The sequence below is a fragment of the Lissotriton vulgaris genome, chromosome 9 (assembly GCF_964263255.1).
Source record: "Lissotriton vulgaris chromosome 9, aLisVul1.2, whole genome shotgun sequence".
In the NCBI taxonomy this organism is placed as follows: domain Eukaryota; kingdom Metazoa; phylum Chordata; class Amphibia; order Caudata; family Salamandridae; genus Lissotriton; species Lissotriton vulgaris.
In genome coordinates this window covers 138,399,243-138,412,433 of record NC_141697.1, presented here as the reverse complement: position 1 = coordinate 138,412,433, position 13,191 = coordinate 138,399,243, and the positions used below count along the sequence as shown (strand labels likewise).

The 13,191-nt window shown below is 43.4% G+C and overlaps 1 protein-coding gene across 4 annotated transcripts in view; it reads right to left on the bottom strand.

Moving 5' to 3' along the window:
* Positions 1-13,191, bottom strand: part of ZNF106 (zinc finger protein 106) — a 303,557-nt gene that overhangs the window by 237,213 nt on the left and 53,153 nt on the right. The window lies entirely within an intron of this gene.

Below are 13,191 nucleotides of genomic sequence, written 5' to 3'. Positions count from 1 at the left end.
TCTAAATCGAAAACAGCTAAAATGACATTCATTGACATCGCAAGATGTGATATTTCAGGAAACAACAGGTGTCATTTTCAAGACCTCGGTATAGAAATATCTAGTTTCAGGAAATGTACGGTGAGGGTACGACATGCTGCATGTAGGAATCCCGTGGGTGACAAACTGCAGGCAGCCACTTGAGGAATAAAAAAATGTGTGCCATCAGGCAGGCCCCATGAAGGCCTAGATACAGGGCAAACAAACACCACTGTACAGTTTTAGAACAGACACATCCCAGGCAATGAGCGTGGGGGCACTTACAGAGGCCATGCCTGCCTGTCTGACCCAGGCCACGAGAGCAGCAGCCCCTTCCTGCGCTAGAAGCCCCACTGAAAGCAGTTCTAAGAGCAAGTAATATTGTGTACTGCCCACAAGGCCAATGCTGAACACAGACCAGACCACATATGTGGGCTCACACAAGCCATGGGGTCCGGGTAAGACATATCTAGGATCTGAAACAGATTGGAAAACTGAAGAGCGGCCACTGCTCTCTCAGTCTAAAAAAACATGGCAAAAGCAAAACTCAAATTATCTGCAGCATTTGATCTCAGGGCGGCAACATCATGGCATCTGTACTTAGGGGATCCCTTGGACATGTGTACACAAAAAGGGTATAGACTGAGGGGCAGATGTAAGCTAGATCATCAGCAGACTGGAGAACGAAGGACGACCAGACGAAGAGCCATTCCTCGACGGTGAGGATCTTGTACTTACAGTACATCTAATCCACCATGCAGCAGACTGACAGGACAAGAGACCAGGCAACAATTTTCGAACTATCCTAGCAAGGATCATTTTTTCATAAAAAGATCACAGTGAAATTAACAGTTACCAATAAGGTGTGCACAGGCCTCAAGTCCTTAAAAAACAGAAGTGGCAGAACTTACCAAGTTAGGCAGTATGCAAGTGACATCGTAGCATGTGACAGCATAGAATGCAACATCTTAACATGTAAATCTTAACATGTGACATTAAAGCAAGTAACTGGCATCACTCATAGTGGCATCATCCATAACGTCAAAGGAAGTTACATCACAAACAGTGCCATCAGATCTTAATACCTCACACAAAAGTTTAACAGGTCTATCACAAATACGTGTGAGCGCATTATCAAATAAGAGTTTACGCCAGGGTTGTGCCAAGAAAATGATGCATCCCGAAGCAAAGTCTAGGTCTCAACTGAAAATTAAATTTTATTTTTTATTTTAACTCGACCACAAAGAAATTGACAACAAGGAGAACCATGGCGCTAAATATGTTCAGTAAATGTTTGCAAAGTCTGTATTTTAAAATATCTTATGGTGTTAAGGCACCTGCTGTAGTGATCTTTGTGTGGCTAGTAAATCTCAGGGAATAATAACAAGCGTAATATAACTCTGGAGGTTAACATATTTGCTTGAGAGATCTGTGCTTTGTCTAGTCCCAGTTTCGAATCAAAGTAGCATAGGGGAATTATTATGTTTCCTGCAAAGCACAACATGTAGCATGGAGATGACAAATTTATATTTTATATAGCTAGGTAAGTGGGTTACTGCTTTTAGCACAGAGACGGGTTTCTTACTTGCAGTTCATACATTATAATCCTAATATAGGACATGTGACTCCTACACCTCGTAACCCTCACTGTCTTATGTAACACATCCTGTACACTGATTTAAAGCATATATGATTTATTGTACATTTATGATGTGTACATGTGACAAAAAGCTCTCTCATACTGCATTCGGATGAGTAGCGCTATATAAGAAATATAACAAAATAGTGGTATAAGAGTACAGAACACCACATCTGACATTGTTACAGTGCATGTGTATCTCTTATATATAGGGACTGAACAAAGTAGAAACTATGCATCACTTAAGTACTTGTGAAGTAATAACAAGCTGTGTGCCTTTATTTTCCCTCTGTTGCATTTGGATCTAGGTGTGAGGCACCAGATAGCTCTCAGCCAGGATACTTTAATAAAAGGAAGCATAATGAGCACTTAACTTTGGCCTTTATTTTAAATTCCAGCTGGGCACAAAACAAAGTCTCCTTGCGTCCTACACATCGCTGCTCAGAACAAAGTGCCGTAATTTGTTTGTGTCTGAAATTTACAACATGACAAGTTCAGCATATTTCAGTGGGATTCAACTTTTTGACCAGGTGGATGATGTCGACCTTGTGAAAATAATGGGTGGACGTTATCTTCCTGAGTGTACCTTCGACTTGTGCCCTGGGCTTGCATCCATAGTGCATGTTAGACCGGACAGCCTTAGGGTGGTCTTCCCCTCAATTTTTTGCTTACATCCTCCACTTTCCTGACCTCAGTTTTGCTGGTATTAGGACTCTGTGCACTTCAATCTGTGCACTTTACCTCTACTAACCAGTGCTAAAGTGTTTGCGCTGTCTCCTCTAAACATAGTAATATTGGTTCATCTCCAATTGACATATTTAATGTACCAAAAAGTCCCTAGTAAAGTGGTACTCCCTGTACCGAGGGCCTGTAATTTAAATGATACTAGTGGGTCAGCAGCACTGATTGTGCTACCCACTTAAGTAGCCCTTTAACCATGCCTCAGACCAGCCATTGCAGGGCCTGTGTGTGCGGTTCACACTGCCATGTCGACATGGCAAAATAAATCTTTTGCCAAGCTTAAACCTACCTTTTCTATACATACAAGTAACTCCTATGGTAGGCCTTGGGCAACCCAGAGGGCAGGTTGCAATGTATTTAAAAGGCAAGGCTTGTACTTTAAGTTTTACATGTCATGGTGTTTTTCCACACCATCAAGGCCTATTTCTCCAAGATTACCTTATTACATTTTATAAGTGTGATTTCCAAACATGAAGAGATATAACCCCCAAGGCTGATGTCTCTGGAATCCTAATTTAAAATCCTAACTTATGGTGAAGTTGGATTTTAAATTACAATTCTGAAAATGCCACTTTTACAAAGATTTTTTACAAAGTTGGCATTTCCTTACTGCACTCATTTGGTGCCTTCCGCTTTTTGCTGATCACATGTCTGGGGAGGGTGACAGCTGGGCTTGGTGTATTCCCCCTAGACAGCTACACACAATGGGAGCTTAGGTGTGGCTTGATGGGCCACCCTGACAGGACGGGAAGAAGGAGCTGGACACAGCCTCTCTTACACCTGAATAGGCTATAGTGGGTCTGAAGTCAGGGCAGGAACTATGTGCACTTCAAGGACCTGTGTGCACTTCAAAGACCTGTCTTTGAAGGCCCTGCTGGTATAAGTACTTTACCCAAACACCACCACTTCAGTACACTTCTGTACCTCTGAAGACACTGCCAGGAAGGAGGACTGCTGGGCTGCTTAAAGGTCTGCTCTTCTGTTGGACTTGTGTTTTGCTGAACTCTTGTTTTGCTGTACTGACTTGATATCTTGCTGCCTGGTAGAGGGGACTGGATATGCATTACTTGCACCCAGAGGGGCTTCAAGGGATGTCTGGCTGGCCTCCGGATCTGAAGTCTCAGGGGTATAAAATAATTTCAACCAACCCGCTTCTGCACCTGGACTCTAATCTGTGAGTCTGCCCTGCCAAGCGGTGCCACAGCAGTCCTGGACTCTTGGAATGGGGCATAATGTGTTTCAACAGTGGAACTGATGCAATTTCTGCTGAGCGATATATCCCCGAGCAGAACCAACGCATCTCCTCGGCTGAGCAGTGCATCTTTTCGCATGCATTGCCGCGGTTGCGCTGATGGAACCTGTTGCAAAGAGCTCACATCCCGGCTGTATTTGGGACTGACGCATCACCTATGGGACAGACATTGGGTGACGCTTTTCCCGGCGCAAGCTCCTTGCATTCCTCGTCGACGACAACCTCGCTGACGACAAAGAATCTCCGCATCGCAGCTCACTGCTCATCAGAACAGACACATCATCCCAGCTGCACCTCACATTCTTGACATCAGCCTTCGCATCGCCAGCCCCATTGTCAGGATCCTCAGCGTCGACGCATTAGGACCTTGCACTGCAGCCTCGTTAAGTCTCTGAACTGACACTTTGCCTCTTCTGTGCAACATATCTTCGAGGCGGATCCATGCATCACTGCGCAACCCGGATTTAAGGTTCTTTGGTTCAGCGGGCGGGACTGGGTCCCGAAAGCTGGCCTGTGCTCCATCATAGGTGGCCTGAACTTTTGACTTTGTCCTGTATGGTGTGACCAGATATCCCTCAATAGAGCTGTGTGCTTTTTGGTGCTATTTTTCACTTTAAAAACTTTAAAATTCAATATCTCAAGTTCTACTAAATGGATTTTTGGTCGTTTTGTTCTTTTTTATTTATTAAATATAGTTCTATTTCCCTAAACTAGTGTTGAATCTTTTTGAGCGGTATTATCACTGTTTTACTAAATGAAGTGTTAAACAAATACTTTGCACATTGCCTCGGAGTTAAGCCTGAAAGGTCTGTGCCAAGTTATCAGAGGGCAAGCACAGGTTAATTTAGGGTGTGCCTTACCCTGACTAGGATTGTGGTTACTGCTTGACCAGGGCTTATATCCCACTCCTCAACCAGGAACCACATTTTTAACTATAGCTTTGGCAGTGGACATGTGCAATAGTCCCCTCAATGCACTGCATGTGACCTCCAAAAGCAAGTGATCCGAAAATGTAACAGCATATAGTATAGCACGTACGGAACCAAGAGGACGATCCAAGTGTTGGGAATCTGCTTTCCATGAAAGGAAGCCTGCATATGTAATTTAGAGACATTCCAAGGAGGGGAGGGCCTTCGCCAGAGGAAGGCTTTGTAAAAAATAAGTGAAATACCATCACCTAATTCACCTCAGACCCAGACAATAGAATGTTAGGGAGGAACAGAGGATGAGTGAAAGGGACCAATCTGTCTTTCTAAAAAATTGAGAAGGTTGACAACACAAGTTAGTGACATTTTTACTGAGTAGAGGTATATAGGATTTCAGCTATAAGATGTAGTAAACACAGAAGCAAACAGCTTTCAAGTACTCCATCAAGCAAGCAGTCACGTATGCTGCAGGAAGGGTTGTGGTTTCACTGAACCAAGCATAAGAGACCCAGCTGGTCACATACAGAAATCAGTCTTCTAGATAGACAGTCAATCATTGAAGAAATGCTCAATGTGGCAGAGGAGGTGTTAAGAAGGTAACGAGGAAGAATGTAGCAGTGCAGGGGACGTGCATGCTTGGGGAAGACCAAGAAATCCTATTATGGAGGATCGGGGTAGGTGCATATGCTAAGATACTAATTTCTATTAACTATTTTGGTAGGTCTTTAGTCCTCTTCCTCAGTCCGGGGGAATGCCTTAGGCATTAAAGGAAGAAAGGCAGGGAACGGGAAATACTTCCTTGACACTGATCATGTACATCTTGATCGTCCTTCTCAGCCTCATTTTGATTCCATTTAGAATATATAAAGCACTTTGTAATTCATAACTGTTGCTTCACACAAAACAAAACAATTTTCTTGCTCTTCTTCATCAACCATATAATGAACTGTAATCAAAAGATATCAGGCACCCCTAAGAGAGGATACCAGACTGCGCACATTTGTATAAAGCATCCTGGAACAAAGAAGAAATAGGTAAGATCACGCGAAGCTGGTATTTTTAACCCTCATCTGTACATACTTCAAACAGCAAATATAAACAGAAAGAACTTTTAAATGCGTCCTAGAGTTGTGCCAACGATCCCCGACTAATAATGAAAGTAAACAAAGGGAGAAAAGTCATATTACAAATGGAGTCATACGATTTTATTTAATGTCCTCTTTAGTATCATGTCCAGGTTCTTAAAGCAACAGCAAAAGGCTGGATTTTTCACTTGGAAAGGTGGCAACTCTATTCCCTACACCTTACAGGATGAATTAGTTGAACGGGTTTAAAATGTCCAAGTATTAAAATGCAATGGTTTGAGTTGTCTGTATATTAGTAGGCCTTACAACACATTGGTTAATGTATCCCACTCCGAAGATAGTTCAAGGGATGGACTGCATTTATCGATTATCTGCTTTCTAAGAAAATCCTATGTGGTTTCCGCCCCCACAAATATTTTGAAGCCAGGGAATGCTTAAAGGAGGCTCCTTGCATTCTCTCCACATAACATCCACATCATGGCAGATCACTTCCGATCTGTACAGACCCGCCAAGAATTCCTTCCCTCCCCTCTATGTGGAAAGAACTCTCCTTCCACAAACATTCAGCGACCATGTCAGGCAGGGCCACGCAAGCCCTGCATCTATTCTTCCGCCCATTACATTAGGAGTGGGCGATTACAGAATGCACAGAGGTTCATGCAGCATTTGGATTGGCACTTTAGGACACCCACACCGGATTAAGAACATAGGCCACACCTTCACTTGAGCACTCAGTTGCACACTATATATTGTAAGTAACAGAAGTTAGACTGTCATACACGCAAATAATGCAGTTCTTCAGGAAATGTAAATGGAGCGAGCTAATCATATCAGATATCAATAAACAAACATCAGACCACAAATGTTATTATTACTTACCCATATCTTCAGATCTTCTACTTCCATTCTACAGGTCACCATTTTCTATGCAACATTTACCTTTTTTCTCAGTTTTTTTTTCTTTTACATTTTTTTTATTGCACAGAAACATAGATTGACCAATACACTTATACACAAAGTTAATTTCATAATTGTACACCACTGATTTAAATATTTGAATCTTCTTTTAACAAAAACTGATGTGCCATCAAGGCTGTGCATTCATTCGTTGTCTAAAGTGCAGTGTGCAGCTGTAATTCAATCTTTCATATTAAATAACGCGCCCAATTCAAATCATTAAAACAATATAAAGTGCTGTCGATAAAATAGTGTGTTTTATCTCCAATAAAGTGCATTTTCCGGTCATCTTTCCCAGTTTGCTCTATATCTTGATAAAGGGCATTAACTCAAATTCAAGCCTTAGCATCAGAGCCATTCCTAGAGTAAAGTGCCTTGTGCTTAAATATATTAACCTATAAATATTTTGATACCTTTACCCTTGTTGACTTTCTATCTCATACATATATTTCCATACGGAAATGTATCTTTTAGTTGCTCCGACCATTTTCCCATAAGCTTCTTCAAATGTTCTTATCCAAGTCATTTTTTTATACCATTTTAGGTATGGTGGTACTTTTGTTGTCCTACAGTTCTGGAGAATCACGGAGCGTGCCCACCAGGGAGGTAATTACTACGAAAATTTCCTCTCCTCCCTTCATTGGCTGAGTTTGTCTCTGCTTTGATAAACCCAAAAGTGCTATTTCAGCCTTGGGTTCCAATCTTCTCTGCAACTCACGGCTAAGCCCAGCGCCAACTTTCACCCAGAACTGTCTCAACATCGGGCATGTAAAAAAAAACTTGAAGCCAACCTCCCTCATCTAATCGCTGACAGCAGCACCATTTATTCTCGACCTCTGGATGCATCTTGTGGAGCGCTTTAGGAGAGTAATATTCCATCCAGCGTGAAAAAAAATCACTTACTTTTAAAATCTGCTTCTCTTAATGCCTTGTTACCGTATTGCGAAATAGCTTGCCACGCAAGATCTGAGAAATTACATTGTGTTTCCTGTTTAATCCTCTCTTAAACCGATCAATGTGAGGGGAAGAAGTATCCACTTATCAAGTTGGTCTTTATTTTTTTCTCTGCTTAGGGAGAAATCTACTCATCATAAGTATTGCTATTCTCATATCTACACCTTCTGTTAGTCCATCTCCAAACTAAATAGTTCAATTTAACTTCTCACAGGCCGTAGAATTTCTAGATCTCATCCACTTTATACACCCTACTTTAGATTACTCCTAGTGACTCCATAACCCATGTTGAAAATAAAATAAACCTGCTCTCTCTCGGTCTTCTTAGCTTTGTAACTGGATCCAGTTTCATCATCAGCAGTTGCTCAGTGGTCAACTTTTCATGCTTTTCTATATAGGAGACCCCAAATCTCAATGCTTTTCTACCACTCCAATATCCTGAGCAATCATCAACTTTCATGAACTTTCATAACCAGCACCAATTTCAAATGCAATTTGATGAAACCCATATCCACCTTCGGCTGGAGAATAAGTCAAGCCAGTCTGAATTAAGTTTACAAAGTCATGTGGTAAGCTATCTTTTCCTCAATGTTTCCAAAACAGAGATCTTAGTCTGGAAAAAACAGTCACATTCACATGTCCCACAACCTTGGGGTCTTCACCTGGCCCAGTGACGAAAACCACCAATCTGCGGATTCTTTTTTGTTTAGTTCTCACCTGACACATCCAAACAAACACTGTGAACAAAGGGTCAAACTTTCACTTCTCCATGTTCAACAAGATCCTTCTGCTCCTAAAGGTTCAATGGAGTAGTTGACAAGATCCTTGGTCTTCATCATGGCTCAATCAGACTACTCATTACTAGGGCCTCCAAAAATATAAAATCTAGAAGCCATGATTGAGGTGAAGGTCCTGGGCATAATGTACAGAGTAAGGATGCTCACATAGATGTTTGTTCATCATTAAACATCGAGAAGGAATCTCAGTTCAGCAAATTCACAGATTATCTGTAAACAGAGTTCAAGTTGCATAAACATGGTGGCAGGCCCCTGGGGAACCACATTCCAGACTTTGGAAGAGCCTCAGTCAGCCCTTGAGAACCTAGCCAAACTACCAGCTGCTTGCGAAATTCCTGAAACAAGAACTAACTATTTAAACTCACTTTCAAACTTGTTTCAAAATGAGTCTAGGGGACTTGACATATAAAGCCAGATAGGGGCATGACCCTGTAGAAAGGATAAACTTTAACAGCATGTAACCCACCGTATTTAATAACCAACAGCACTAAATATTACACACAAATATATCTGCATGTAACCCAACGTATTTAATAACCAACAACACTAAATATTCCACACAAACATATCTTCACATTAAACCTACAGTGAAAAAATTGGCTCCCTTTCCTTAGTTATCCAGAAGTCATCCTGGATGTAGCCAACAGGGGAACTCACCCATTTGCCTTCTAACGCAGCCATCAAATTAGAAATAATGTACATTTTAAATGAATAGGTCATTCAGAAGGTTCAAATAACACAGTGGTACTGTTATTACACCAAAACACTAAAGTGGCACGAGAGCACTAAATTAAACCCATTGAAAGTGTTTACTTTCCTTCTAATTAAAGAATCCTGTTTATATGTACCAAAGTCCTATCCAACGAACTAAAATGCATCTGAATCACTGTAAACCCTGTATTTAGAATGCAAGCTAAAGAGCGAGCATACTATACAAAGAAGTCTATAAAATGTTGATACGTGGTGAAATCAACATAAGGGAGGTGAACTAACATGAGGCAGACCAACAACCTGGTTGCTTAAAAAGTATGCTATAAAAACACGTGTATCAGTCATATATTACATACAATTGGTAATTAGTAAGGCTTCCAAATATAATGCTCAAATAGAAAGTAATTATATTTACACCTGTGCCTGTAAAGTTGCTAACATCACTGAAATGGGACAACCCAGAACAGAACAGCTGTAAAATCCCCTGCCTAGAGACGAACTTTGAGACATTGAAAGGTGTTAGAATGGCTTTCCATATAGGTTTTGATTGAAGAGTGACCAACTGAGTTACTTTGAAAATCCCACAGAGTACATATCTACTGATTAAAAGCAAGGGGTCTGGTCTACCAGGCTCCTCTGTAAGCAAAACATACATAAAACAACTTGGTATGGCCAATGCACGAAGGCATATTTGGACCCAAACCTATGTTTAGTTCATGTAAGCCTACAAAATCACGAAATGAATCTTGGCAGGTGTAAAATGGTTCAACACAGCATACTTTTCCACCATGTGTGCGGAGAAATGTAGTCTTAAATGACAGACCAAGAGAAGTAGGCAGGTGAAACAAGGCACGGTTAGCCTTGTAAGTTTGTTAATGCCAATGGACTTGTACATTTGTGGGCATTCATTCCGAACCTTTCTCACTGTGGAAATAGAGATTTATCCTAGTAAAGGGCTGTATTAACTGACTTCCAGGATTGGAGGGGAACGGATCACCTCCAAACTTGAAAGAGATGTGCATTTGCACATTGGACACAATTTCCCTATTCCTATCCTAAGCCTGAAAACCTGCATCTGCTGCAGATATCAAGGCCAACTAATGGGTACATTTATGAATTCTAAAAAGAAGTAAATCTACACAAATTCTTAGTAGCACTTTTACAGGTGCAGATGAACAAGTTACTTACCTTTGATAACGATATATCTGTAAGAGTCTTATAGTAGTTATAGATTCCTTACCTTAGAATTACCCCCAGGTGTCAGACTGGATCCGGAGAAATGTATTCCTAGCGGTACCCCTGCGTGTTGGTAGGTGGCTTCGGTCGACTCCGCGTTCGTCGTCAGCGGCGTGATCACAGGGATGACATTGCGGTTTCTACTCAGACTTCGCCCCTGCGCACCGACGTCGGGTCTTTACAAGACATTCCACGCCAGAAGTGCAGAGCCATGCAAGACACTGACCACTGGTGCACAAAACCTAGGGCCCTGCAGGAAAGTCCCTTACCCTAGAAGTCAGTTCGCAGGACAGGAAGGAGGGGTGGGGCAGTAAGGAATCTATAACTAATATATGTCTCTTAATGATATATCGTTACCGAAGGTAAGTAACTAGTTCATCTGAAAGACTATTAGTTATAGATTCCTTACCTTAAAATAGATACCTCTGCAATAGCAACCCCGGAGGTGAGTTTGCGAACCAAGTTTGCACCAGAAAGTTCTGTTGAACTGAACGGCTAAAGAAGCAGTCTCTCCGGACGTGGCTGTCCAGGCAGTCGTGTTTTGTGAACGTGTGCAGGGATGCCCATGTGGCTGCCTGGCAGATGTCATTGAGGAGGAATCCACATCCCAAAGCAGTAGTGGCTGCCGTCGCCCTGGTGGAATGGGTGCGCAGCCCTACTGGAGGCTCCTCTTTCGGCAAGGAATAACATATTTTAATACAAAGGACGACCCATCGAGAGATGGTCCGTTTTTTGCATGGCCCAACCTTTCTTGGCGCCCATATTGCCAACAACGATTTGATTATCCACCCAGAATTGTTGTGAGCGATCCAGCTAAAAAGATTGCGCACGTTTTGGATCCAGACGGTGGAGTCTCTCTTCCTCCTTGGAAGGATGCGGGCGCGTTAAGAAGGCAGGCAAAGTGATGGTCTGTCCTATGTGGAAAGAGGTAACCACTTTTGGAGGAAAGAAGGTCGAGTTAGGAGGACAACCATGTCCAGATGAACAGCAAGGGAACTAGCTTTAGAAGAAAGAGCCTGAAGCTCACTCACCCTGCGAGCAGAGGTGAAGGCAACCAGAAAAGCAGTCTTGAGAGTCATGAGTCTGAGAGGCCAATTATGTAATGGCTCGAAAGGAGCACACATAAGATACACAAGAACCAGGTTCAAGTCCCACTGGGGCATTACGAAAGGAATAGGAGGAAAGAGGTGAGTAATACCCTTAAGAAATCTATTTACAATAGGGGACTTGAAAAGAGAAGGCTGATCAGGAAGCCGAAGAAAGGCCGAAAGATAGCATTTAAGGGTGACCAGAGCAGAGTCCTGCTGGGCCAAAGAAAGAATCAAGAGGAGAACATCTGATAGAGGGGCAGTAAGGGGATCCACAGCCTTTGATGTGCACCATGCTACAAATTTGTTCCATCTACAGGCGTATACTTTTGTAGTGGAGGAACGCCTGGCTGCCAAGATAACATAACAGACTTCGGGAGGAAGGTTGAAAGCTGTAAACTGTCGCCTCTCAATCTCTACGCAAGGAGGTGGAGGCTGGACAGGTTCGGGTGGAGGACCTTCCCCCTGCTGCTGTAACAGAAGATCCTACCAAAGAGGCAGTCTGATCGGATGATCGATGGCCATGTGCAATAGCTCGGGATACCAGACTCTTCGTGCCCAACCCGGAGCCATAAGAATGACTAGGGCCCAGTCGCGTTTGATCTTCTTCAGCACTCTGGGCAGAAGTGGTATAGGTGGAAAGACGTATGGAAGACCGCAACTCCACTTGTGATGAAAGGCGTCTCTGAGCAAGTGCCGCCTTGGAAATTCCAACACGCAGAACTGCTGACATTGCGTGTTCTCTTCGGCGGTGAACAGATTTAACCAAGGCTCTCCCCACTGCTGAAAGAGACCTTGAACCACCTCGGAGTGGAGATGCCATTCGAGATCCATCACGCACCTGCGGCTGAGTTTGTCCACCCTGGCGTTCAGGGAACGTGCCAGGTGTTGAACAACCAGAGACAGGCCCTGATGTTCCAGCCATGTCCGTGGAGAAGTGTGGCTCAATGGTTAGAGCAGGCAGACTTTGATGCAGAGCTCTGGCCAGGGACCAGGGTTCGATTCCTGCCCTGGCGGGTCTCGGGCTCATTAATTCCCCATACAGGATATTCTCGCCTCAGTGCCTATTCTGATCATGGGTCCCACGCTGCAACTCTGGGCAATAGCTTGCTTAGTCCCCAACAACGCGAGGGATGCCTGGTCTGCACCATGGGGGTGCCCAGGAGTGGACACTTCACAGGGAAAGCCAGGAAGGGTTCCCTTGCGGTATTCGTACAAGCGCCGGGAAACCCACTGCGGGTAGCTGTGCGCTATACAAGTACAAAAACATTTACAACATTTACATGTCCAAAGGCTGGAGAGCCTCTTGACATAGGGTCGACGACCCCACCCTGCCCCGTTTGTTGCAGTACCACACAGCAGTGGTGCTGTCAATGAACACCTGCACTACTCTTCCCTGAACAGAGAGAAGGAATGCCTTCAGTGCAAGACAAATCGCTCGGAGCTCCGGAAGGTTGATGTGGAGCCCGGACTCCGCCAAAGACCAGAGGTCTCTGATCTCCCTATGCTCCCCTCCTCTGTAAAGCGCTCTGATATCTGCGAAGATCTAGTTCGCGCTACATAAAACTTTCAAAATAAATAAATAAATAAATCTCTGCCTCCCCATGTGGACGCCCCATCTCAGAAGTGAAGCATCTGTCACCACTGTGAACTCTGGTTGGGGAAGGGAGAGGGATCTGCAGTTGACCCAATCTGGTTTGTTAGCCACCACTGCAATTGGTATGCAGTACCCTCAGAAATCTGGACGCAATCGGAGAGATTCCCCTGAAGCTGTGCCCGCAGGAACT